Consider the following 27,533-nt stretch of genomic DNA (forward strand, 5'->3'; position numbering starts at 1 on the left):
GAGTGTACGGGATGGGCTGTAGAAGGAGAGAAGGGAGGTGAGGTAGGAGGGGGCAAGGTGATGGAGAGCTTTGAAGCCAAGAGTGAGGAGTTGTTGTTTCACGCGAAGGTTGATAGGCAACCACTGGAGGTTGTTGAGGAGAGGAGTGACATGCCCAGAGCGTTTCTGTAGAAAGATAATCTAGGCAGCAGAATGAAGAATAGACTGGAGTGGGGAGAGACAGGAGAAAGGGAGATCAGAGAGGAAGCTGACACAATAATACAGTCAGGATATTATGAGAGCTTGTACCAGCACGATAGCAGTTTGGATGTAGAGGAAAGGGCGGATCTTGGCGATATTGTGAAGGTGAGACTGGCACGTGTTGGGTGACAGATTGGACGTTTGAGGTGAATGAGAGAGCAGAGTCAAGGATGACACGAAGGTTGTGGGCCTGTGAGACAGTAAGGATGGTCTAAGGATGGTCGTGCCATCCACAGTGACAGGGAAGTCAGGGAAAGGACAGGGTTTGGGAGGGAAGATAAGGAGCTCAGTATCCGCCTGTGTGAGGGGGCAGGAGGAAGCTATTTTCCTTCCTATTAGTTTACCATTTCTTTACAAAGGGCCTCAGGGCAATGACTGACTGGTATTGTGGTGACTCAGCTTCAGTACCAGCCTTGACTAGCCTCAGATTTCTCAGAAGCAACCTGTGGAGGCTCTCCTTGCTATCTACTCAATTGGTGTCTATTTTTGTAATTGAAAGTGGGTTAAGTAGGAATCAGCTGTTGCTGTTCAACTAAGGAAAGAATAACTTAGAACAGCCCCAAGATTCTGAGTTGGATATGGAGTAGTCAATGTTTGGGTCACACCATATTCACCTTTGAGAAGCAACATGGCCTATTGGAAAGAGCATGGGTCAGGAAGTCAGAGAACCTCGGTTATCCTCTTTGTGCCACATGTTTGCTGAATGACCTTGGACAAATCACTTAACCTCTCTGTGCCTGTTACCTCATCTGTAAAATAGATATTAAATCCTACTACCTCCTATTTAAACTATGTGCCCCATGTGGATACTGTGCCCAACCTGATAAACTTGTACCTACCCCAGCACTTAGAACAGTGCTAGGCATATAGTAAGCACATACCAAGTGCAATAATTATTATTATTTAGGTATCAAGCCAACTCATTGTTTTCACTTAATGGCATTTATTGAACAATTACTCTATGTTGAGCACTGTACTAAATACCTGGGAAAATATAATAGTAGAACGGATCTCTGCCTTCAAAGAGCTTATAGTCTAGTGAGAGAGGGAGGCACAAAAATGACACAGAGAGAAGCAACTGAGTTTAAAGATATGTATGTAAGGGCTTGAGACTTGAACCTCCAGCTTGTGGAGGCTCTTGACTTTTCCTCCCTTTTCTTCTTGCCATTGCTACCTCTGGACCTGTAAAAGCAGCATGGCTTAATGAATAGCGCACAGGCCTGGGAATCAAAAGGACCTGGGTTCTAATCCCAAATCCCCCACTTGTCTGCTTTGACCTTGGGCAAGTCACTTCACTTTGCTGTATCTCAGATACCTCATCCGTGAAGTGGGATTGAGACCATGAGCTCCTTTTGCAAATAAGCTCTGTCCAACCTCATTACCTTGTATCTACCCCAGTGATTTGTACAACAAACTCAGAGTAAGTGCTTGACTGCCACATAGTAAGCACTAAAATACCATTAAAAAGTCACCCATTTAACAGTTCTATAATGGTCAGGGGAAAGTGAAGAAGAAAAATTCAAATTTTTCTGAAATTTGAAACTGTCAGCTGAAATTGTCTCTGTGGTGAGAAAGGAGGTTGACTTCAATAAAGATTTTTCATGATTTGTGTATCCCCACTCTACCTCATCAAGGGAAAACGTTTGGGACATGTGTCTTTCCATTAGGTTAAAAAAAAAAAAAGGTGCATTTAAAAATCGTAACGAAGAGGAGCTGTTAGGTCTGGAATAGTGTTGACCTGATGAGCCTTCTCCAATTGCCACCAGAATGTAGCCCATTCCAAAGTAGGGACAGTTCTTCAGAAGGTTCAGTTTTATAATAGGCACTGGAAAAGAAGAAAACTATTTAACTCTCCCTATCTTCAAAGCCTTATTAAAATCATATCTCCAAGAGATCTTCCCCAACTAAGCCCTAGTTCCCGCTACTCCCTCTCCCTTATATATCACTCTTGCTCTTGAATACCCTCTATTCATCCCAACCTCAGCCCCACAGTACTTAAGCACACATCCATAATTTATTTTAATATCTCTCTCCCCCGCTAGACCTTAAGGCCCTTCTTGGGAAGGAACATGTCTACCAACTCTGTTATGGTTTGCTCTCCCACGTGCTTAGTAAGTGCACAGTAAGAGCTCAATAAATTTGACTGGGTTATTAGATCATGTCTTAAGGAGGAAGTTTTTTTTTTGTTTTTTTCCTATGGTATTTAAGTACTTACTATGTGTCAAGCACTGTTCTAGGTTCTGGGTAGCTACAAATTAATCAGATAGGATACAGTCCCTGTCCCACATGGAGCTCACAATATAATAGTAAGTTCACCCACGTATCTAGGGCAGAGAGTTCTATCTGCCACACTGAGGAAATGGCCCAGGGTCTTTAGAACTGGAGGGCATCTGGCAGCAGCCAACACCTGTCTTAAAAGTCTGTGGTTATGGAATTACGAAGTTGAGGCTGGGGTTGGATGAAATTTAGAGTGGCGGGGAGCAGCCTGGACAATACAATCTCAGCAGTTGGAAATGTTTCCTCCAGAATCTGGGGGTGATTGGTACCTGATGGTGGAAGCATTCTTGCCTGTGCATGTTTGTTGTTGTTGCTCCAACATTCAGCTACACATATTAAACTCCCAAGGTATCATCCAAGTTCAGAATCCATGGTGAACCTTAACTATGTAGGTTACGTAGTCTGTGTAGGCTAACAGTGAATCAGTTTGTTGTTTTGTGCTCAGATATAAGCATGGTGAAGAAACTGAAGAATATCTACTCCTATCATGAAGAAGGCTCCAACATTAAAAATAGAAAAAGTAGAAAAATCTCCCTAAAGAATTTCATTCACCCATAAATGAGGAAACCAGTGTTCAAGGAGAGAGACAGAGAGAGAGAGAGAGAGTGTTCAGAAGTACTCACACATGTGTGCCCTTTGTAGTAGCCAACCCCTGGTGAGGTGGTTAAAAAGGATCAGCAGCCAAAGATGAAGAAATTCATGGTCTGGATGATTCCCAAACTGGATAACTGAGAGTTACCCACAAAATTGTCTGGGCAAAATTTCTGTAATGAAAATAACATTTGTTTAATTTCATACAACAAAAATCATGCAGTTGCTGTCTGATTTATAGGCATCCAATGCCCTAGAGGAGAGGAACCCATAAACCATGTGATTTATCCTCTGAGAAAAGAGCATATCTGTAATATATGCATTGAGCACTTATTGTGTGCAAAGCTCTGTTCTTAATACTTGGGAAAGTATAATACAAGGCACCCCCCCTAAGCAGAAATGCCTGTGCAGGAAACAGGTGCTTAGACTTTATGAAGACATTTGTGATTCCTTTTCATTTGCATCTTATTTTTCTGTTTCTTTCCTAGAAGCGGTCTATAAACAAACACACAGCTTCAAGGACATGAAGAATTTGGACCATTTCAAGTTATGATGTCACACCACTACTTTCAGTGAATTTCATACCACGACTGGTAACACTGACCAGACCCTGAAGATTAAAATGCCAACACCAAACGTTACCTTATTCTCTGGTCTATACTGTTCCTTTGCATCTTACCTTTTATTTCTTTTTGTATAACCACTTTTTAACATTCTTTAATTTTTTTTTGGAGGTTTAGGGTTTGCTTTGGACTTTGTATACTTTATGTCTGATTTTTGATGAAATGACAGTGAACAGAGCCAGTGTCTGCAAATAAGGTGCTGTTCACTTGAACAGGTGCTGTTGTTCAGAAAAGAAAATATTTCACTAATTTAGATACCATTTTCAGAAACTTTCTGACATTTTACTGGAATACTTTTTGGGTTTTTTTCAGACTGAGGAAAATAATACTGTATTAGATAATACCAAGGGTAGGGTTTTTTTTTTTTAAAGTTTCCTACATTTTGCAAAATTTTGGGTGTTTGAGAATTTCACTTTGGGTGCATTTTGTACTGACCCCTTTTTTAACTCTTTCTCATTTAAAGTTTTTTACTTTCAGGAAAAAGAAAAGCTTATTCTTCAGATTAGAGAGAGTTATGAAGGAGTTCACTGACTGAGTACTGTGTTTCAAGACCTATTTGCACTGCTGTGCTAATGTTCAACCATTTCTCAGACATGGAGGCTCCTGAAACATTCCAGAGAAGGGAGGGAAAGAGAGGAGGGAAGACATATTTCTTCCTGTTCAACAAAAGATTTGGACAGCGTAAAACCGTAGTGCTGCTTTCTTAACATGTCCAAATTCTAGCCCTTTCCATTATTCAGATACTCATGTAGAATGCTCGCTTTTGATTAAACCTCCCTGTCTACACGTTAGTGCTGACTCTCTGTTACTGAGCTGATAGTTTATCACAGGTTTGGGAGACCTCTGAGGGAAAGGAATGAGTGTTGTGGTGGGTTTGATGTCAGGAATAAGAAGGTACACCATTTGGAATACTGTCACCAGAACGACCTGTACAGGGACTTAACTGTCAATTTTTTTTTCTGTTGATGCTGTGTATAGTTAAGATGCCAAATTAGATTTATAGCAGCTTCAAGTTGTATTAAGTGATATGTTGCTTTCTGTAATACAGTTATAAAATAAAAGTTTGTTTATTCTCTAAATATTGATTTTGCTCAAATACCAAACCCCAGGAAAGGTAGGTTCAGGAAGGGAACATTTGGGAAATGGTCAGTGTTATTGTTTTACAAATAGCTCTGGCTTTTGTGATTTGAAATTTCCAGAGTTCACGGTAGCCCCCGGTTGCTGCTTGTAAGGATTGACAACTGTAAAAATAATAGGCTGCAGGTTTCGGTTGGCATGCTGCTCCAAACTCTGAGCTCCTGCTCAGTGAAATAATTCACACTGGCTTTTATTTCGCTCCAAAGTCTGACACTTTTTTTCTCAGCAAAGCAAAAGAAATCAGTTCAAGCCAGCGAGAGTCAACGACTGCTCGATCAGTTAGGTAAACTGTGCTGTGCACTGGAGCTGGACACTGTCCTACAGGGGATTTTGTTTTGTTTTCAAAGATCTACTTTACTTGTCTCCACCTCATAAGGTCAGTTGCCTTTGGAAGTAGAGTCAATGAGACATTCTGTTTTGAAAGGTTACCCTCTGCCTCTGAATTATGTAACTTGTGGTATGTAGAAGGGGCAGAGAAGCAGCATGGCATAGTGGCAATACCACAGGCTTGGAAGTCAGAGGATATGGGTTCTAATCCTTCTCTGCCACATGTCTGCTATGTGACCATGGGCAAGTCATTTCACTTTTATGTGTCTGTTATGTCATCTGAAAAATGGGGATGAAGACTGTGAGCCCTTTGTGGAACAGGGACTGTGTTCTACTTGATTATCTTGTATCTACCCCAGTGATTTGAATTGTGCCAAGCTATATTATTACTATTAATCCTGCTATGTTGTATGAGGTAGCATTGCTATTAGTAAGAATTAGGTAGAGAGAGACTTAGGCCTGGGGAAGCTCACTTCGTCATAGGATTATCCTTACCCACGTAGTCTTCCAAAATTCCCTTTGGCTTTGGACCCCCTTTGCCCCCTCACTCTAGTGGAACTAGGAACCATACTCTAGCTCCAAGTCATCTCCCTAGTCCTCAGGGTTGAGTCTGAGCCCGGATTTCCAGGCCTGGGACTGATGAAACAGCCTGGCCTATAGAGGTTGGGCCTGGGAGTCCGAAGGGCATGGGTTCTAATGCCGACTCCGCCACCTGTCTGCTGTCTGACCTCGTGGTTAGTGGAAAGAGCACAGGTTTGGGAGTCAGAGGACGTGGGTTCTAATCCCGGCCCTGCCACACCTGCTGTGTGACCTTGGACAAGATGCTTAACTTCTTTGTGCCTCATTTACCTCATTTGTAAAATGGGGTTTAAGACTGTGAGCCCCTTGTGGAACAACTTGATTACCCTGTATCTATCCCAGAGCTTAGAAAAGTGCTCAGCACATAGTAAGCACTTAACAAATGCCATGTTTGTTTGTTTTTTCCCCTCTGGGCCTCACTTACCTCATCTGTAAAATGGAGATTGAGGTTATGAGCCCTATGAGGGACAGGGACTGTGTCCAACCTAATTTTTTTGAATCCACCCCAGCGCTTAGTACAGTTACTGGCACATAGTAAACGCTCAACAAATACCATAGTTTTATGATTATGAAGGTGGTGAACCCCAGTTTTTTTTCCCTTTCATAATCAGGATCAGGTGTTGTGGGGACCAGCCAAGGCATCCCCAACTCCTGTTTGCCCTGCTCAGAATCTCCCTTACTCTGGACCATGGACCCATATCCTTCCAAGCCCCTAAGTGCCACCCTCAACCCTTCCCAGATAAGAAGGAATTGGACTCTGCTCTTCGTGGCAGTGTATGTAATATTCATTCTGTTGTATTTATTGACTACTTACTGTGTACAGAGCACTGTACTACGTGCTTGGGAAAGTCCAATACAACAGTAAAAAGTGACATTCCCTGCCCATAACAAACATCTTTGCTCTTTTGAGTTCAGCAGCATGGCCTAGTGGCAAGAGCGCAGGCTTGGGAATCAGAGGTTGTGGGTTCTAATCCCGCCCCTACCACTTACCTGCTGTGTGACCTTGGGCAAGTCACTTAACTTCTCTGTGCCTCAAATACCTCATCTATAAAATGGGGATTAAGAGTGTGAGCCTCATGTGGGAAAGGGACTGTGTCCAACCTGATTAGCTTGCTACCCCAGCACTTAGAACAGTGCTTGGCACATAATAAGCGCTTAACAAATACCATAATTATTAAAATACTTACAAGCCTTAAAATACTTAAAAGCCTTACAAAATAAATAAAGGAAAATAAGAGTAAAGAATTATCTTTCAGTAGTAACTGTTGGAGGGAATTATAACCAAATGTCTCTTTTCAAGATAAGTAACATTTTCCTTTTTAAGCTCTCAAGATTTCCAGTCCTGGTTGTCCACCAGCTGCTTAAGGGAAATAACATTGTGTCAATTAATGATAAACTTGCAGTCCCCTTAGTGTTGCAGTGCTAGAGTGGCAGAAAGCAGCAAACACTTGAGCAACATTAAGAAAATCTTAGCAAAAACTTTCTCACAAACCTGACATCACAGAGTTGGTCTCCAAAGTCCTCCAGGAACCATTTAATAGAAATGCGAGTTTCTGTTTTGCTGAAAATTAGTGTGAGTATGAGCATCCATACTTTTTTGTTTTACCCCTCAATCCTGGAATTAAGTTGTGCCTGGAAAAGGCTTTAAAGAGAGGGTTTGATTTTGAATAGGAGTTCATCAAGGTTTCTTAATTCTGGATGAGCTGATCTGTCCAGGAACACTTTGGCTTTTGTGAATATAGACTCCCAAGGCCTGTACTGTGGGGAAGTCTCTCTTAGCTTTTGTTCAGGATTTAGCTGACCTTTCCCACCCTTTTGAACTGGAAAGGGATCGAGGGGAGCCAATATGGTGGCTTCAGTCATTGCTGTCTGGTGGGACACAGCCCCCCCCCTCGGGTGGCAGGGCAAATTGAAGTTGTTCTCACCTCCTCCATCCTGCAACCTGTTCAAGCAGCAGAAGCTGAGAGAGGGCGGGGGCCAGTGAAACCCACTAGGGAAGAAGAGTCCTTCTTCCCCATGGGTGCATTGGCTGCAGGATATGTCAGAGCATGGGCAAGAGCGGAACCCATTCTTGTGGTTTATGCACTTCTCCAGTGCCCATGGGGGCTGTGATAAGAATCACCCCAAATTTGTGCCATATCTGGAGCAGCTAAGTGGTGGCATAGGATGCAAAGGTGAGTATAAATGGCAGACATGGTGCTTTTCAAATCTGACCCCCAACCTCTCCTCTTCCCAAATTAAAAGAATCAGGAATAGGTTTGAGTGGGTTTTCTTTCTCTCCCTCTCCCACCTCTCCCCTCACCCTTTTTTTCGTCTTCCTCTCCCTCTTTCTCTTTTCTCTTCCTCCCTTTTCCCTTTTTTCTCCCCCTCTCTGAAGTCCCATTACAATATTAAATTTGTGTTCTCTCATCAGAACACTTCATCAATGAAATAAACTGTGTAAATGAGCTCAAAGGTTTCATTTTGTTTGGCTCTTCTGCACAGACAGGTTGCCAACCGTAGAACTAGGACCTGCAAGTGGAACTAAGGAGTCCTAGGGTGGAAGAAGAAGATGGAATTATCTACTGATATGTGGTGTTCATTAACTTTCCACCCCTATATTGTGAGTCACTTCATAAAGAGGACATTGCTTCCGTCTTCAAGGATCTACTGTTACCATAAGCGTGACCTTTGAACCCACTGCTGGTTCAAGGCCCAACCCAAATCAGGCAAAAGAGACACGATGTGACCCTGGAGAGTCGAGTCTTCCCATGTTTGACATACTGAGGGCAAAATCAGGAACATAGAGGATGTGTTTCAGGATAGCCCCTCAGTGTGTTAGATTTATGATCATGCCAGATGAGAAAAACAGGGAAGATCCTAAGAGGGTGGTTAGGTATCTTGAAGTGAACACTTCATTGCACTTGGTTTAGGGGGCCTGAATCAAGAGAATAAAACAAGTACTTTGGAGAGTGAATGCAAGGGAAGCCATTGATTGGGTGCTAATAAGAATTCAGGAGTTGCCAGTGGGGTCGTCTCTATATTCCTTTCACTGTGGCTATCCCTGTAACCCAGGTGAGAGGTGGGCATTCTGACATCTCACTGGGTGGGGCTGGACAGGGAGCATCACAGAGTAAACACAAGTGCAGAGCTTTTATATGGAATCTGGGAAGGGGTATTTCCCCAAAATCAAAGACAGTGATCATTAACCCTATGGTGATTTTTCATACTCAGTACCACCATACCGACACCATAGAGGAGACGATATGGTTAATAGGAAAAGGAAAGGTCAGAGTCAGGAGGCCTGGGTCATATTTCCAGCCTTGCCACGTCCTTGGGGAAATAGTGTGGCCTAGTTGATAGGCCCTAGGTTCTAATCCTGGCTCCACACTTGTCCGATGTGTGACCTTGGGCAAGTTACTTGTCCTTCTCTGTGCCTCAGTTACCTCATCTCTAAAATGGAGGATTTAATATTGGGAGCCCCCTGTGTCATGGACTGTGTCCACCCTGATTAGCTGGTATGAGAATAAAGGTATTTGTTAATCACTTACTATGTGGCAGGCACTGTACTAAGTGCTGGAGTGGATATAAGCAAATCAAATATCTACCCCAGCACTTAGTACAGTGCCTGGCACATCATAAAGCCTTAAATACCATTAAAAAAGAGTCTAAGGAAGTCAACCTTTCTGAGATTCAGATTTCCTCATCTGTAAAGTGTAGATAACACCCGCCTCCACCACAAAAGGATATTTTAAGGAAAAAATTAGATTGTTATGAGAATGTTGTGGATAAATGGCACAACCATGTTGTTACTCTTAATATACTATTGCATATAAGTAATCAATTTAATGTGTATTTGATCAATAGCAATGCATGTGTTTCCTGAAAGGAACCCTTCCCCAAGAGTGAGTTTACCAGTGTGACTGGTGAAGAGAAAGAAATTCAAGATGAAAATATTTACCTGGGGAAATTACGATAATTAGAAATGCATGCATCTCTCCAGTCTATTAGCAAATATCCAAGTTTCCATGGGGATGATAGTTTCATGTTTTTCTAGCATTTTAGAAGCATGATGAATTGAAAGAGGAATCAACTATCCTTGGGTTACTACAAGCTGTTTATTTGGTGTTCTCAGGTCTTCTGAAGTCCATTGGGTATTAAAAAGTCACTTTCTGTGACTGTGACTTAACCAAACTTCCCAGTAGTTTTTCCATCCTCTCCTTGAGGTCTCTCAAGCTTCTTCCCAGTTTACAAGGGTTTCAAAGATGGAGTGTATTTTTGGTCCTGAGTCTAAGATCATATGACCTCCTCTGATCATATATATACTGTATTGTAACCCCTCCTGTGACCCCATGAAATATGAAAAGCAGTGGGGAAAATTTTGTTCCCTGATGGGGTTTTTTTAATGATCATTTTACATAATTGTATATAATAATTGCAAGTCGAAGATAACCAAGGGATCTATGGATGTGTTCTCTCAGAAAAATTGTTAGCCTTCCATTAAATATGCATGAATCTAAATATGATTTCAGTCAAGATTGTTTTAGTATTACCTTATTGCACCACCACAAAAATAGTCCAACTTTGATGCTAAAGAAAACCACTGAGTTGACATCTTAGATGGGGAAAGAAATATAGGTCTCTTCCTGACCACAGAGGCCAAAGTGCAAATGAGCATGTTTTTATTTGTATGTCAGTTGTGGCAATCTAGCAGACCATAAAGCTAAATAACAAACTTGAGAAGGCTGCAATTTATCCTGTAATATCTACTGACTGAATTTCAGGTTTTGCTGTCTCAGAGTGCAAATTGGGCCCTATTTTCCTGTTTGTTAAAGGGAACATTTTAAAATCAATTGGTTTCCTCCAGGGGTGAGTGAAGAAGAGATTCCACCTGAACTGAAAAAATATTGCTCTGCCTTCCTTATGGTCTGAACACTGTTTCTCCAAATAACCTCAGTTCCTTCATTTGAAAACTCCTGCAGATATCTTCTTCTTAACCAAATGTAATCAAACATGAACATGAATCTCTCTAGTTGAACAAGTTTCATATTAGGCAAAGAGCAGCAGATTGGAGGAACAGTTCACCCAATACAAAGTGGTCTGACAAAAAAGCACATAGTATGATCAGTCACTATCTCAGGAAACCTTTTTGTGTGTGTGTGTGTGTGTGTGTGTGTGTGTGTGTGTGGTTTTCATTCTGAAAGATCATTACCTTCATTATCAGAGACTGAAACCATTTCAAAAGTTAGTTAATACAGTGGGCTCCTTCCATAGAGATTGACAATTGTCAAGATTAGAATCATGTCAGAGGACAAATCCTTTTTACAGAGCTAATTAGAAAAAAGAATTGTCTAAGAAAACACATATGCAACCATACTGTTGACACACCAAGCACCAAATAGATATTTTCAGTCCCTTTGGGTTCTCAAATGGAAAAGGATGAATTACCCTTCTAGCAAAGAGTGGATTTATTTTTTTTAATAATTTTGGTATTTGTTAAGCACCTACTGTCAGCACTGAACTAAACACTGAGGTAGATACAAAGAAATCAGTTCCCACATGAGGCTCAAAGTCTAAATAGGGAAAACAGGTATTGAATCCCCATTTTCCAGAATAGGGAACTGAGGAACAGAGAAGTTAAGTGACTTGCCCAAGATCAAACAGCAGGTAAGTAGGTTAGAACCCAGATCCTTGCCTTCCAGACCTGGGGCTCTTTGCTCTAGGCCATGTTGCTTCCTTTCTCTTTTCCTTCTCTTGTTATTAGGCTCTCAGTATCTTTGAGGCCAGAAGCAAGAGTTTGACTGATTAGTCATTTTTTCTTTAATGCCAGACCTGCAATCTTGAGTCTGATATTGAGGAGAATTGCATTGTAGTATTCTGGTGATCCATACCATGGGCGTGATTTCAATTATTTCTTCTACAGCTTGCCACATTCTATCCAAGCAGACAAGTGATGTGGAAATAATTTTCCCTCATTGTCCAGCAGCTCTCTAGCCAAACTCGTACGGCAGAACTGACGTGTTCTTGATTGTCCATTACAGTCTTGCACCGTCATGCCATCTACATACATCTGTGCCGTTTATTTCTGGTCAGTCTGTGGGCTGGTTTTAATGATGAGGCAGCAGCCAGGTCATTGGCTCGTGGTGGGCCCGGCATACTTTTTCTAGGCTGAATACTTTTTGAGGCAGCAGCTGCCTCACTGTCACTATATTTGTTTGCTGGTCTATGTCCCTGAGGTGTTGGTTTCCTGGAAGGGAAGGATGGTTGTCCCTTGGCAGTTTCTGACCTGTGGGAACATCCCCCCTTTCAGTCTTGTTTTCTTGAAGAGGTTGGCCTTCAACGTGAGGAGCGGCCCCACCTGTGGCATTTGTTGTGATAATGCCGCATGGCATTCAGAGGGCTGGGGGCATGGGCCAGGTCATCATCAGCTGGAAAAGAAAGCATTGTGTTCACTAGAGAAAGAACACTGGGTGGGTAGATCTGGGCTTCCTGGACAGTTGGAAACTGGCACCCTTACTTTGAGAAGGCAGGCTCCCAGTTTCTCAAATGGAAAAGGACAAATTACCCATCTGGCGAGAAGTTGGTGGATTTATTTTCTTAAATGTGGTATTTAAGTGCTTACTGTGCATCAATCAGCTTGACGGTCAGCCCCTCTAAAGATATAAGGGGGAAGGGGGAAGTGTTCCTACAGGTTGGAAATAGCTAAGGGACAACTCTCCTCCTCCCCCAGGGAGACAATACTTCAGGGACATAAATGACCAAAAAATGCAGTTACAGTGAGGCAGTTCAATCAATCAGTGGTGTTTATTGAGTGTTCTGACCCTCTAGACTATAAGCTCGTTGTGGACAGGGAATACGTCTACCCACTCTGTTATGTAGTCTCCCAAGTGGTTAGTACAGTGCTCTGCACACAGTAAGTCTCATTAAATACAGATGATTGCAGAGAACTGTACTAAGTGCTTGGAAGAGTACAATACAGTAGAGTTAGTAGAAACATTCCCTGCCCATAATGATCAACACAATCAGGTCTGAGCTCCCCAAAGTCACCCCTCCGCCTCTCCCCTCCCCCCCACCAACCCTCTCCCCTACTTTCCCATCCTTCCCTGCAGTATCCTCAGAGGAGATCTCCTCCCTCCTCGCAAGTGCCACCCCCTCCACCTGCGCCTCGGACCCCATTCCCTCTCACCTTATTAAAACCATCACCCCTGCCCTCCTCCCTTCCTTAACTTCTATTTTTAACCACTCAATCTCCAATGGCTCCTTCCCTGCTGCCTTCAAACATAACCACATCTCCCCCATCCTAAAAAAACCCGCTCTTGACCCCACTTCCCCCTCCAGTTATCGCCCTATCTCCCTACTACCCTTCCTTTCCAAAATCCTAGAATGAGTCGTCTACAATCGATGCTTAGAATTCCTTAACTCCCATTCTCTCCTAGACCCCCTCCAATCTGGCTTCCGTCCCCTCCACTCTACCGAGACTGCTCTCTCTAAGGTCACCCATGACCTCCTTCTTGCCAAATCCAATGGCTCCTACTCCATTCTGATCCTCCTTGACCTCTCTGCTGCCTTTGACACTGTCGACCATCCCCTCCTCCTCCACACCTTATCTCACCTTGGCTTCACGGACTCCGTCTTCTCCCCGTTCTCCTCTTATCTCTCTGGCCGGTCATTCTCGGTCTCCTTCGCAGGCGCCTCCTCCCCCTCCCATCCTTTAATTGTTGGGGTTCCTCAAGGGTCAGTTCTTGGCCCTCTTCTGTTCTCCATTTACACTCACTCCCTCGGTGAACTCATCCGCTCTCACGGCTTTGACTACCATCTCTAAGCAGATGACACGCAGATCTACATCTCTGCCCTTGTCCTCTCCCCCTCCCTTCAGGCTCGCATCTCCTCCTGTCTCCACCTGGATGTCTGCCCGCCACCTAAAACTCAACATGAGTAAGACTGAGCTCCTCATCTTCCCTCCCAAGCCCGGTCCTCTCCCAGACTTCCCTGTCACCGTGGATGGCACGACCATCCTTCCTGTCTCTTGGGCCCGCAATCTCGGTGTCATCTTTGACTCGTCTCTCTCGTTCAGCCCACACATCCTATCCGTTACCAAGACCTGCCGGTTTCACCTTTACAATATCGCCAAGATCCACCCTTTCCTCTCCACCCAAACGGCTACCTTACCACTACGGGCTCTCGTTATATCCTGGCTAGACTACTGTGTCAGCCTTCTCTCTGATCTCCCTTCCTCCTCTTTCGCCCCGCTCCAGTCTATTCTTCATTCCGCTGCCCGGCTCATCTTCCTGCAGAAACGCTCTAGGCTTGTCACTCCCCTTCTTAAACACCTCCAGTGGTTGCCTATCAACCTCAGCTCCAAACAAAAACTCCTCACTCTAGGCTTCAAGGCTCTCCATCACCTTGCCCCTTCCTACCTCTCCTCCCTTCTCTCTTTCTACCGCCCACCCTGCACGCTCCGCTCCTCTGCCGCCCACCTCCTCACCGTCCCTCGGTCTCGCCTATCCCGCCGTCGACCCCTGGGCCACGTCCTCCCGCGGTCCTGGAACGCCCTCCCTCCTCACCTCCGCCAAACTGATTCTCTTCCCCTCTTCAAAACCCTACTTAAAACTCACCTCCTCCAAGAGGCCTTCCCAGACTGAGCTCCTCTTCTCCCTCTACTCCCTCTACCACTCCCCCTTCACCTCTCCGCAGCTAAACCCTCTTTTCCCCCTTTCCCTCTGCTCCTCCCCCCTCCCTTCCCATCCCCTCAGCACTGTATTCGTCCACTCAACTGTATATATTTCCATTACCCTATTTATTTTGTTAATGAAATGTACATCGCCTTGATTCTATTTAGTTGCCATTGTTTTTACGAGATGTTCTTCCCCTTGACTCTATTTATTGCCATTGTTCTTGTCTGTTCGTCTCCCCCAATTAGACTGTAAGCCCGTCAAACGGCAGGGACTGTCTCTATCTGTTGCCGACTTGTTCATTCCAAGCGCTTAGTACAGTGCTCTGCACATAGTAAGCGCTCAATAAATACTATTGAATGAATGAATGAATGAACTTATAAAACACAATTGTTCATTCTCATTGGATATTTGGATGGAGGATTGTGATATAGTGGAAAAACAGTGGGACTGGGATTTACGAAACTCTGGTTCTGCCACTGGCCAGCTAAGTAACCTCATGAAAGTCACTTTCGTGGGTGGATGTAGCATAAAAGTTCATTTGGATATTAAGATGTCCTTATTACAAGTACTACAATGCTGTGACACTTAAATGAGACTGTAGTAGCCCAGATATGGAGCTTCATAAATTAAAATGGAGCCAGAGCTGCCAGGGGTACAATTTCATGGTCATAAGCTGAAGACATTCAACTGGGACATTTCCATTACTGCATGGTTGCCTGAAATTGTGTGGATTATCCAGTAAACATCCAGGATGATCGCAACTACATTTGGATGCCTGGTCTGCCTAACTACAAGCATTAATTTTGAGAGTGGGGATGTTGAAATATTTGTTCATGAGCCTCGTTCTTGATACAATCCCTCTGTTATCTCCTCCCTGGTTTTCGAACAACTACTTGAGCACTTTACTGGCACTGATTTGAAATTGTAAGTTCAGAGAAAGTAGCATTTATACCCTCAAGCAAATCATTATTTGTTTGTAAAACTGCCCAACACTGTGGTTAAAATAGACTTTTGGGTTATGATGAGCATCACTTAGAATTTTTATTGAGCACCTTCTGAATTCAGAGCACTGAACTGAGCAGTTGGGAAGCAATTGTAAAATGACCCCCCCTAAAAGATACACTTCAATGGGGAGATTGACCCAAAAAACTGAGAAATATACAATTGATGACAATAGTGCAATGAAACTTCTGGGGTTCTTTGACTCTTAGAATTGTTCTAAAACAGACATCTGACACTCCTAGGTGAAAGTCACCAGCATAGGTACATGCACAAAGCAAGTGATTGGCACAGACAGAACCTAGGTGAAAAAAGAGCAGTTTACAAATGCAGTGTGGAACAGGGAGTTGTCAGATAAAGAGGTTGAATAGATATCTCCCTAAGGGAGAGGCTGTATGGAAAAGTGGGATTCAGATGATATCTAATATCCTGGGTGTGAAAATGTACTATCAGTAATATTTATTGAGTGTGTTGTGTGTGCAGAGCATGCCTTTGCACACAGTAAGTCCTTAGTAAAGCATATTACTATTACTACTGTACTAAGTGCTCTGGAAAGCCCAATAGAATTAATACCTATGATCCCCGCCCTCAAGAAGTTTACAATCTACTGAAAAAACTTAGAAGGCTAGAGCGAGCGGATCAAGGTGATGGTCTGACAGCAATTGGGCATGAGTGTGATGCTGATAGAGTGCTACCTGCAGAAGTGCTTCCAAAGAGGAAATGAAGCAGGAGCAGAAAATGAGTCCCAGTGGTAAGGCCCGTTCAGTGAGGAAACGGGATGGCCTAACAGAAAAGGCACAGGACTAGGTGTTGTGAGATGCAGGTCCTGACTCCAGCTCTGCTACTGCCCTGCTCTGTGACCTTCAACAAGTCACTAACCTCTGTGGACCTCAGTTTTCTCACCTCGAAAATGGGCATAAAATAGATTGTAAGCCCCTTAAGAGAAAGGGACTGTGTGATCAGATAATCTTGTATTTACCATTGCTTATAACCTGGTGAGTGCTTAATAAACACCACAGTTGTTAGTAAAAATGACACCAGTTAAAAATAAACAATAGTAGTACAGTAGGCCATTCCAAAACCAGAAAAGAAATTGCTTTGATCCTGAGCTGAGGGGGAGCAGATTACGATAGGATGGTCAGCAGCGGCACAGATGTCCTTTGAGATGTTTGGAGAAAGAGTGTTTTTTCCACCTCGACTTTAGAAAGAGAATTTTTTTTGATGAGTCCCACTACCTTTCTACATCCCTGGGCAACGTCAGATTGTTGTGTGCAGGAAGTGGGATAATTCAGTTTTCCCTGCACACTAGGAAAATTAATGTTCTCCGCATGCTAATTAAATTTACACGCACTGTTACCTCCTACGGTTTGGAGGGCTGCGATTAATGTTGAATAATTAAAGAGAAGCTGCATGACTTAGTGGATAGAGCACGGACCTGGGTGGTGAAGGACCCAGGTTCTAATCCCGGCTCTGCCATTTATCTGTTCTGTGACCTTGGGCAGGTCACTTCTCTGTGTCTCAGTTACCTCATCTATAAAATGGGGATTGAAACTTTGAACCCCATGTGGAACAGGGACTGTGTCCAACCCTATTTGCTTGTATTCACCTCAGTGCTTAGTACAGTGCCTGACACACAATAAGGATTTAACAAATGTCATTATTGTTATTATTATTGTTGATGTATTATTATTATTATAATTACACTAATTTCAGGTGCTTTTTGTCAAACCCTAAAATGGCTGGTTACTCCCATCTGTCTGAATCAGGCTTTACTATAAGACAGAGGAGTAGGGTGAGGTGGACTTGGTCATTGGTCTGAAGTCAGGCCTCTTGGGTCACTTTTCCAGGGCAGTGACTTCACCTGTCTGGGCCAGAGTTTCTCGCTTTAAAAACTGGAGATAATTATACCTGACCTATCCTGATTCACAGAGTTATTCCAAGGATGAATGCAAAACCATTTTTTCATTCTAGGCTGTAAGGTCCTTATGGGCAGGGAACATGTCTACCAACTCTGTTGTACTGCACTCTTCCGAGTGCTTAATACAGTGCTGTGCACACAGTAAGCACTCAATTAATACCATTGATTGATTTATTGGGAATCTAGTACTAACACTAGTAGTCTCATTTAGAGGTAATTTTCTGCCTGTGGGGGAAAAGATCTTAAGGAGAAACATCAAAATGTTTATTAGTTTTAGGGAGCTTCTGTGCACCCTAGTGGAAAGAGTACCAGCCTGAGAGTAAGAAGATTTTGGATCTAATCTTGATTCCGCCACTTGCCTGCTGTGTGACCTTGAGCAAATCACTTGATTTCTCTGTATCTCAATTTCCTCACCTGTAAAATGGGGATACACTCCCATTCTCCCTCCTACTTAGACTGTGAGCCCCATGAGAAAAAGAGGCTGTGTCTGGTCTTATATCTTATATCTCAGCCATTCCTACATTGATTGGCATAAAATAAGTGCTAACTATATACCACATTTTACCATCATCATTATTGTTATCATCATAATTATTCCTAAAGGAGGCTGGTGTTCTGGGACCTAACTCATAAATGGACAAATCCTGCCAGATGACCTACATAAAAAAAAATTCTAAATGGTTATCTGGGAAAGAAGCTGCATGGCCTGAAAAAGCAGTGTTACCTATTGGATAAAGCATGGTCCCGGAAGTCAGAAGGACTGGTGTTCTAATCCTGGGTCTACCACTTTGCTGTGTGACCTTGGATGAATCACTTAGCTTCTCTGTGCCTGTTACTTCATCTATAAATTGGGGATTAAGACTGTGAGCCCCTTATGGGACATGGCCTTTGTCCAACCTGACTAGCTTGTTTCTACCCCAGCGCTTAGTTCAGTGCATGGCGGATAGTAAGTGCTTAACAAATACCATTCAAAAAAGGGTTTTTACTATATCAGGTAAAAATAGACCTGAAAGAAAATACCTTCAGCTCAGTGCTACAAAGCCTTTGGGTGCAGCTCCACATCCAAATTTATTTAATTACTTGTTCTGCATGGTCTCCATTTGGGTCATCGGACTGCAGTGGATATTAAGTGGTGTCATTTGTCAGCAGGGTTAGAGAAGAGACAGGAGCTGGCTCGTGCACCCATTAGGCAGTGATCCTGGGAAGAGAGCCTTTACTTCACTAGCCCCTTCATCTTTCCTCCCCTCTTTTCCCTCTCCTTTCCTCCTTGTCCTCCTTTCTCCTCTTGTCCACTTCATCTGTAAAATGAGGATTGAGACTGTGAGCCCCTTATATGACAGGGACTGTGTCCAACCTGATTATCTTGTATCTAACCAGCTCTTAGTACAGTGCCTGCCACATAGTAAGCACTTAAATATCATAACCAAAAAAACCCCCAAAATGGAAAGTGATATTGATGGATCCCACTGCCCACCATAAATTATTTCTCTTTCAAGGTAGGTGGGGGATTTCAGACTCTCAGAGTTTGAGAGTCCACAGGATCCTGTACTTCCCTCTGCTTGTCCTCTCAGCTTCACTCCTCCTCTTCAACAAATCCTCTTGCAGTGATCCTGTTCTCTTTCCCACTTCTCTCTTAGAGAAGAGGGAGAGTAGGATAGAACAGAAGGGCCTTCTCACTGCCTAAGGTCTAAACCTTGGGGCCAGGACCACAGCAGGAGATTAGAGTAGGTCAAGTAAAGAGCAGAGCTAAGGATTTTTTAATGGTATTTGCTAAGTGTTCATCATGTGCCAGGCACTGCTGGGATAAATACAAGTTCATCAGGCTGAACACAGTCCTTGTTCCATATGGGGCTTACACCATTAATCTCCATTTTACAGAGGAGGTAACTGAGGCATAGAGAAGTGATGTGACTTGCCCAAGGTCACTCAGCAGACAAGTGACAGAAGTGGGATTAGAATCCAGGTCCTTCTGATTCCAAGGCCCTTGCTCCATCCACTAGACCATGTTGTATTAATGAACACCCAAAGGACAGCCATCTTGAAATCTGAAGCATTGGCTATGCATCTATTTGTCACTTAATGCACCGGAGGTTTTTGAGATGATGAAGGTTTTATCTTGCTGCAGAGACAGCGAGTGGAAAGAATAAATGAATGAACATAAAGTATTGAAGCGACAACCTGGGGTAAAGATCTCCCCTAAGCCTTTCCTTGGGGCTGGCTAAGCCTCCAAGATCTCACGAACCCCGAAGCAATGTCAAGTGCTGGTTCCAGTGCAGGGGCTGTGAAACATCTCTGGCTAAATTACTGTGTCTCTTCCATAGCAGAACAATGCAGAATTAAGCGGTTTCTGATTTTCTATTCTCCTCGACAAGAATTCTCCAGGGCTCCACAGTAAAGATCGGCCAGAAGCTGAAGCTCCTGGTTTGGGTCAAAGTTCATCAAACTGACTAACAAGAAGGATGGGGATTTGGAAGAGGTGAAGAGATCAAGCAGAGGAGTGGAAAATGAAGAGCTCTGATAAGTGGAAGCCTTAAAGCCTATGTAAAGTGTCTTTGGGGAGCAGCATTTCGGGAAGATAGCAGTGTTTCAGCACCCTACTCTGACAAGTGCAATTAAATTGCAGATATTTTATTGATTTTTAGCTTTTCCTAAAGAAGCAACCAAATTATTTATCAGTTCTATTTATTCTGTGGGCCTTTTGTTTCTGAGTAAGTGATAGGTGCAGGTGGCCGGAGTTCAGTTATGGGAATCCGCAACATAAGCAACAATCTGGCTTCATAATAGGAATAATAATAATAATGGTATTTGTTAAGTGCTTTCTTTGTGCCAGACACCGTTCTAAGCGCTGGAGTAGATACAGGGTAATCAGGTTGTCCCACATGGGGCTCACATTTTTAATCCCCATTTTACAGATGAGGTAACTGAGGTTCAGAGAAGTTAAGTGACTTGCCCAAGGTCACACAGTAGACAAGTGTCGGAGTCAGGATTAGAACCCATATCCTCTGACTCCCAAGCCCCCGTTCTTTCCGTTAAGCTGTCCTGAGGAGATGTGGGACTTAGCTTATTCACATGTGGAACAATTCTGTCCCCCCTAATGGAAGGCCTTTTTCAGAGACACAGTGCTGGGGAAGCAGCATGACTTAATGAGAAGAGCACGAGTCTGTGTTAGGAGACCTGGATTTATAATCCCACTCTACCACTTACCTGAGGTGTGACTCTGGGCAAGTTCCCTTAATTTCTGTGACCTCAGTTTTCTTTGTAAAATGGAGATACCTCTTTTTTTTCTTTTTGCCTTCAGCCTCATGTGGGGCAGGGACTATGTCCGATCTGCTTATAGTGTCTACCCCAGTGCTTAACACGTAGTACACATTAACTATTATTATTATTATTTGTCATTAAAGGACCATCTGGAGGTACTGCCTTTCTAGCTCCTGAACATGTCACAGACTAGGTTTTTGCTCCTCTGGACATAAACCACCAATCAGAGATATTTTGAGGAAATAAAAGCACCCAAGTGATGGTTATGGATTTGTGGCTAAAATGGTAACTAGAATTTTCTGAAGGGATTTTTCCCCTAGGGTTCATGAGGAGTTGGGCCCAGGCAGTTTTAATATTTTTTTTTAGCAGATATGAACGTAATTTCACAAGCAGTATGATCTTGGGATCAGACTAGTGATCCATCCAGAAAGCAGGATGCTTGGGGAACTGTATTATGGCTGCCCTCCTGAATGTCCATGTTAGTATTCAGTGACAGGCTCCTGAAAAGCCCCATCTCCCTCATACATGATCTTACCTTTCTTTCCAACAGCAGCCAATCAAGAATCCATCAAAACCACCCATCCAAACTTAGTATTCCCCTCCAATAACCCTTGCTTCTCCCCTCAGGTGGTAGTTGTTAACAGAACCACAGTCCCTAAGGCCTAAATAAGTCATGAGACCAAACACCTGCTGTTTGGGGATAGTGCAGGGAAGCAGATGGAGTTTCCACAGCAAAGCCTGTGCAGTCTTTCTAGTTGTTTACTTCAAGGTTTATTTCCATCAGAGGTAGCTGATGTGAAGTTTGACTTTGCTATATTTATTTGTTTCAGGAGCTCCCTACAGTCCCCTGCAATGGCAAGAGTAGTTCTTTGCATCAGGAAATACCTGATAAATTATGTCCTCTGCCTTTCTCCCACTGTAACTGTTTGGAAAGAGCCTTCATTACAAAGCTATAACCTCTTCAGGGACAGCCCCATTTTCTTCCCCTTCTGCCTCCCTACCAGCATTCACTTCCTGGTCTGTTTACCTATCTATCGAATGAAAATTCAATTCTTGTTCTTCCCCCTACGTAGATGTCGAACCCCACTTGAATCAACGACCGTGTTCGATTTGATTTTTCTGTATTTGCCCCAGAGCTTAGTACAGTGCTTTGCACATAGTATACTCTTAACAGATACCATAATTATCATTATTATTGTCATTAATAAAACTGACTGGGCTGACATAGATGACAGTCACTTCCCATTGACCCTCTCCCTTGATACCCTGAAGAGTCAACTCACCTTCAATCAGTTTGATCCTGAGGTAAGCCAGGATCATCAGCAGCAGCGCCACCCCAGGAAGGAAGATTCCAGAGAAGAGGATCCAGCCAGGAAGCTCTCGCATAAACTCTGACAAGGGAGAGCTCATAGTTAGGCCCATCTGAGCCTAAGCACCTAGAGAAGGCACTATTTTGGACTCTACAGAGTCTGGATTGCTTTTGCCTTTTTCACTTTTGCCCCTAGCCTTTGCTCAGTCAATCCCTGGCTTCTTCCTTTTTTCCCCTCTCTCTCCTGTGGACTTTGTCCTGTGTGAACAGCCCTGTGATTTCTAAGAGATTACTGGGAAGCTATTTGTAATCCTGCTCCAAAGTTTGGAAGTGCTAAAGTTCCACTGTTCTATCTGCTGGGGGCAAAGGTGATTTCTTTGTGTGTTTAGTTTATCTAGGCTGAAGAGTCTCCAGGCTTCAGTAGTGAGTATCCTTATTTTGGGATGACCTCAGTGCTCAGATATGCCCAAAAGTACCAGCACAATCCCTCAGAGAGCCTAATAATAATTGTCATTTATTAAGTGCTTACTACGTGCTAGGCACTGTTCGAAGCATTGGGGTGGTTACAAGCAAATCTGTTTGGACACAGTCCCTATTCCACATTGGGCTCACAATCTTCATCCCCATTTTACAGCTGAGCTAAGTGAGGCACAGAGAAGTTAAGGGACTTGCCCAAGGTCACACAGCATATAAGTGGCAGAACTGGGATGAGGACCCAGGTCTTTCTGACTCGCAGGCCTTTGCTCTATCCACTGGACCATGCTGTCTTTGTTTGGGAAACCAACGACCAGTTCATCGCCACAAATGAATGCGTCTATTTGCTTCATCATCATAATAATAATGTTGGTATTTGTTTAGTGCTTACTATGTGCCAAGCACTTTTCTAAGCGCTGGAGTAGATACAAGGAAATCAGGTTGTCCCACGTGGAACTCCGAGTCTTCATATCCATTTTACAGATGAGGTAACTGAGGCAGAGAGAAGTTAAGTGACTTGCCCAAGGTCACACAGCTGACAAGTGGCAGAGCCAGGATTAGAACCCACGACCTCTGACTCCCAAGCCCGGGCTCTTTCTACTAAGCCACGCTTGAGATGCGGCAGTGGATACCAACTCACCACACATCCCAAGAGACAGGGTGTTTGTAGTCCTGGACAGAGACTAGGTCTTTATGCCCTAACTTTTGGGAAACTTGTGAACAGGGAATGTATCTACCAACTCTGCTGTTCTGTACTCTCCCAAGTGCTTAGTGCAGTTCTCTGAACTCAGTAAGTGCTCAATAAATGCCACTGATGATGAGGAGGAGGAGGCTAGTTAGGGTTGAGTGGAAAGAATTAATTCCCTCTATTGCTTCCTTCCTAGATGATTTTGTTGTTTGCTACTTGATTCTGAGGCTTGATTCTGAGCTAACAGGAGAAGGAACAGCAACAGCACAGGGGACTCCTGACATCCTGATCCCAGCTCTGCCCCTAGCCTGCTGTGTGACCTTGGGCAAGTCACTTAACTACTCTCTGCCTCAGTTTCCATATTTGCAAAATGGGGAGAAAATACCTGTTCTCCTCACTACTTATATTGTAAGTCCTGCTAGGGACAGGAACTGTGTCTGACATAATTATCTTGTATCTACCCTAGTACTTAGCACATTCCCCTCTCGGGATCGTATCTGGAGAGTTTCCAGTACTCTACCAGTCTCGGCCATGGGAGGGAGAATTAAGCAGAGTCCTACCCATTCCATTCCTAGCTCGGGCAGTGGCTAGTGAGGGGAAGGCAATCTGCCACAAGTCAAAACTCTTCTCTGTGCTGGGCAGCAGTGGCATGGGAGAAAGTCGAGGGCAGAGACTCAAGTTTACCACCTGGAAGAAGACAACAGTAAGCCACTTCTATATTTTTTAATTGAGGAAATTTTATGGATCCATCACCAAAATGATTGCAAATTAAAGTGGGGCGTTCTGGGAGAGATGTGTCCATGAAGTCGCTATGGTCAGAGACGACTCGACAGCATAAGACAAGACAAGACTTAGTTCATTATACAGGTCTGTAAGAAGTAGAATGGGAATTCAATAAGTGCATTGTTGTTTTTATTATTATTGTTATTGTTGCAGATTTACCAATCCACAAAAAGGATGTATATGCATTAAAAGGTTCCGTGATCTGGAAGGGTCATGTGAGAAGCAGCATGGTGTAATGGACAGAGCACGGGCCTGGGAGTCAGAAGGTCCGGCTTGGCCACTTGTCTGCTGTGTGACCTTGGGCAAGTCAATTCACTTCTTTGGGTCTCAGTAATCTCATCTGTAAAATGAGGATTGAGGCTCTGAGCCCCAAGTGGGACAAGGGACTGTGTCCAGTCTGATCTGCTTGTGTCCACCCCAGCTCTTAATACAGAATCTGGCACATAATAAGAGCTTAACAAATACCATTATTATTGTTGTTATTCATTCCTCTGAATTCTCACAGGTTATTGACTACACATTAATGGCAGATGGTCTTTCCTTTGTTATCACCAGAGATGGAGATTTCCTTGGTGGCCCTTCCCAGCATCTGATCCCTCAGTAAGCAAGAAGTTCTTTCATGTGTCCAGCTGAAATTATTATTAGAGCACTTACTATGTGTTCTATGCACGGGGTAGATACAGGTTAATCGGGTCGAACACAGTCTCAGTCCCACATGGAAACAAGGACATGTTAGAACTAGTCTCAAGTAATAGGGAGAACAGACGTCAAATACTCATTTTACAGATGAGGAAACTGACCCCCAAGATCACACAGCAGAGAAATGTGGAGCCAGGATTATAACCCACGTCCTTGAATTTCCAAGCCAGTGTTTTTTCTACTAGATCATGCTGCTTCTCTTCCTGAAATCTCCTGCTTTAGTGAAATCCTATTTCCGTGTTGGTCCCTAATAAAACAAAAGGTGGGAATGGCTATCTGCCTTCTTCCAATGTCACTTCTTTCATCTTATTCCAACGTTGTTTCCTGTCCATGCTCTTGCCAAATGTCGGGCTATGAAGGATAAATTCCTATCACTGCCTTGTAGGATCATCTGCCATGGCTTCCACACCCAACCCCATTTATAGAAGCCTTGTCCCTGCTCAAAGATGGGACCAAAGCCCTGCTCATTTCTTGGAGAAGCTTGAGAGAAGCTTGACTGACACTGCCATCCAAATCAACAGAGCTGCTGGCTATCTGGTCAACTGACATCTTCACTTAAAAAAGTCCCATTGTCTGTGCCAGAGAGCAAATTGGCATTCATCACACTTGGAGAACCTATTTGGAGTCTGGAAGGTGTTTTCCTGATGAATGATGATGCAATTAATGCTGTAGTGGGAATGCTTTGATTGAGCTAGAGCTACAAAACTTTGCTGGCCTGGATCAGATTTTGACATTTGAAGTGCCTCTCCTCATCACCTCCTTTGGAGCAAGTGATATGCCAAGTGGCAGTGGCTAGTTTTTGGCTTCTTTCTTCTGATTGGAGGTACTCAGGTGGGGAGGTCTGCCGGAAACTGAGAGCAAGAGCCAGAGGGCCCTTCACCTGCTGTCTGGTTACTTTAGAATAGTTCTGTTCCACCTGAAATGTTTGGGTTAGAACTAGCCTCCTTTAAGCATTTCTACACAGTCATGCTTTAAATATGCACCCATGCTCAGCAGACACTTTAACTGGAGCGATTTTCAATCTCAGGAAGTGGCAGCCAAACTGGTTGGAGCCAGTCAGCCCTGGAACTTTCCTAGGGGAGTGTGCACCCATTAACCCTGTGGAACATCTTGACCTCTCGGTCCCTGGAGAGACAGGTCAGTTCTGAATCCTTTCTGTCTCGCTGAGCATTCCAGTTGTTGTGGTGGAGATAGTTTGATTTATTTTCAGGTGGTCTAAACACACAAAATAGCATCCTGAAGCCTTGGAGAATACAAGGGAGCAAAGAGACCCCAATGAGGTTTCTGGGGACTGGGGCTGACTCAGACTGAACTGGAATATTCCCACTGCTTGTCCCTTTATACTCCTACTGACAGGGAGCCCAGCTGATTTTGGAGGATCCAGACATCCCTGACATCAGTGGGGAACAAATTAGGACGGTTTGTGATAGATCATCATCATCATCAATTAAATTTAGTGAATGATTACTAAGTACAGAGCAGTGTACCAAGAACTTGGGAAAGAACAATACAACAGAGTTGCAGACATGTTCCCTGTCCTCAGTAAGAGGGAGTTGCATGTTCCAGAGTTCCTGAAGGTCTATCTAAACGAACTTCCACAAGTCAAAACTCCAGCTCCACAAGTTTTGGAGAACAGATGCTTCAGCATGCTCTGTTGCCATTCAGGTTTGCGGTCTGCTACGTCAGGCAATTGTACCTACCATGATCAAATGAAAATCAATCTTCGGTATTTATTGAGCACTTACTGTGTGCAGAGACTGTGCTAAGCACTTAAAAGTGTACACTACAACAGAGTTGGTAGACACAGTCTATGCCCACATGTTCAGAGGATTTGAGTTCTAATTCTGACTCCGCTACTTACCTGCTGTGTGACCTTAAGAAAATCACTTAATTTCTCTGTGTCTGTTACCTCATCTGTAAAATGGGTACTAAAAATGGGAGTCCTTTGTGGGACCGGGACTGCATCCAACTTGATTATCTTTCATCAACTGCAGCTCTTGGTACAATGCCTGGCACACGGTAAGCTTGTAAAAAGTCTTGTCTTATGCTGTCGAGTTGTTTCCGACCCACAACGACTCCATGGACACATCTCTCCCAGAACTTGAGTTTCTGCTCTCAACTCTCTTATATGCTGCTGCTTCCCAATACAGATGAGTTTTGACTTGTAGCAGATTTCCTTTCACTTGCCACCCACTGCACAAGCTAGGAATGGAATGGGTATTCATTCAGTTGTATTCAATTGTATTTATTGAGTGCTTACTATGTGCAGAGCACTGTACTAAGCACTTGGAATGTACAATTCAGCAACAGATAGAGAAAATTCCTGCCCAGGAATGGGCTCATAGTCTAAGCGGTGGTGTTCTCTGCTTGACTCTCCCTCCTGTAGCCACGACCGCTAAAGTACTAGAAACTCTTCAGGTGCAATCCTGAGAGGGTCATAACAAGTACTGAAAAAAAACAAACCACCCAATATTCCTCACTATCCTTAGAATTGCCCAGGAGTCAAGTTGAGTGGGCCTTGTCAACGACTGAGAAAATTGGCCATCGCTTGCTAGCCATCCGAGAAGAATTTTTTCCCTATAGAGGTGATGTTACTCTAGTCTTACTCTTTCCGACCTGTCCGGTGCATCATGAGGGGGCTCTTCTTAGCTGCGGTAGGCAAGCCCACTCACTTAACTGACATACCGGCACTGACTCAGGGCCATGGAATCTCTAAATCTAAGATTCCCACAAGATGCTCTGTGTTTGGACTTGTCAACTCTGTGTTTATTGCTGGCTACCCTGAAGGTATTTGCAGTGGTATCTGACCTAGATGGGAACTGGAAAAATTATGCAAGAAAGGGGCTGGGTCAGGTGGAAGCTACTAGGAGGCAATTAGACTTTGGAGCCCTGGTTGAGTCACCCCAATGGCATGTTGGGTAATAGTCATCAGAACTGAAGTCCGTTCGTGTGAAATGACTGATGTAGCCTGAATTGT

At 43.6% G+C, this 27,533-nt stretch overlaps 1 protein-coding gene, 1 long non-coding RNA gene and 1 other non-coding gene across 27 annotated transcripts in view; 2 read left to right on the forward strand and 1 right to left on the reverse strand.

Annotated features, from left to right (window-relative positions):
* The window catches only part of EPB41L2 (erythrocyte membrane protein band 4.1 like 2), a 236,759-nt gene extending 231,949 nt beyond the window's left edge, over window positions 1-4,810 (forward strand). For all 25 annotated transcript variants that reach the window (XM_029082766.2, XM_029082749.2, XM_029082863.2 and 22 more), the window contains one exon: window positions 3,597-4,810. The gene's annotated coding sequence lies outside the window, so the exon portion shown is untranslated. The remainder of the gene's footprint in view (window positions 1-3,596) is intronic.
* Window positions 4,811-10,137: 5,327 nt separating this feature from the next.
* On the reverse strand, window positions 10,138-22,157 carry LOC120638227. The gene is made up of 2 exons (XR_005659778.1): window positions 21,887-22,157; window positions 10,138-12,181 (listed from the first exon to the last, which is right to left on the reverse strand). It is a non-coding gene; the product is annotated as an uncharacterized LOC120638227 (long non-coding RNA).
* A 1,396-nt stretch (window positions 22,158-23,553) lies between these two features.
* LOC114809540 lies at window positions 23,554-23,691 on the forward strand. The gene has a single exon (XR_003757318.1). It is a non-coding gene; the product is annotated as a small nucleolar RNA SNORA7 (small nucleolar RNA).
* Window positions 23,692-27,533: the final 3,842 nt, after the last annotated feature.

Source organism: Ornithorhynchus anatinus, chromosome 2 (genome assembly GCF_004115215.2).
Source record: "Ornithorhynchus anatinus isolate Pmale09 chromosome 2, mOrnAna1.pri.v4, whole genome shotgun sequence".
Lineage (NCBI taxonomy): Eukaryota > Metazoa > Chordata > Mammalia > Monotremata > Ornithorhynchidae > Ornithorhynchus > Ornithorhynchus anatinus.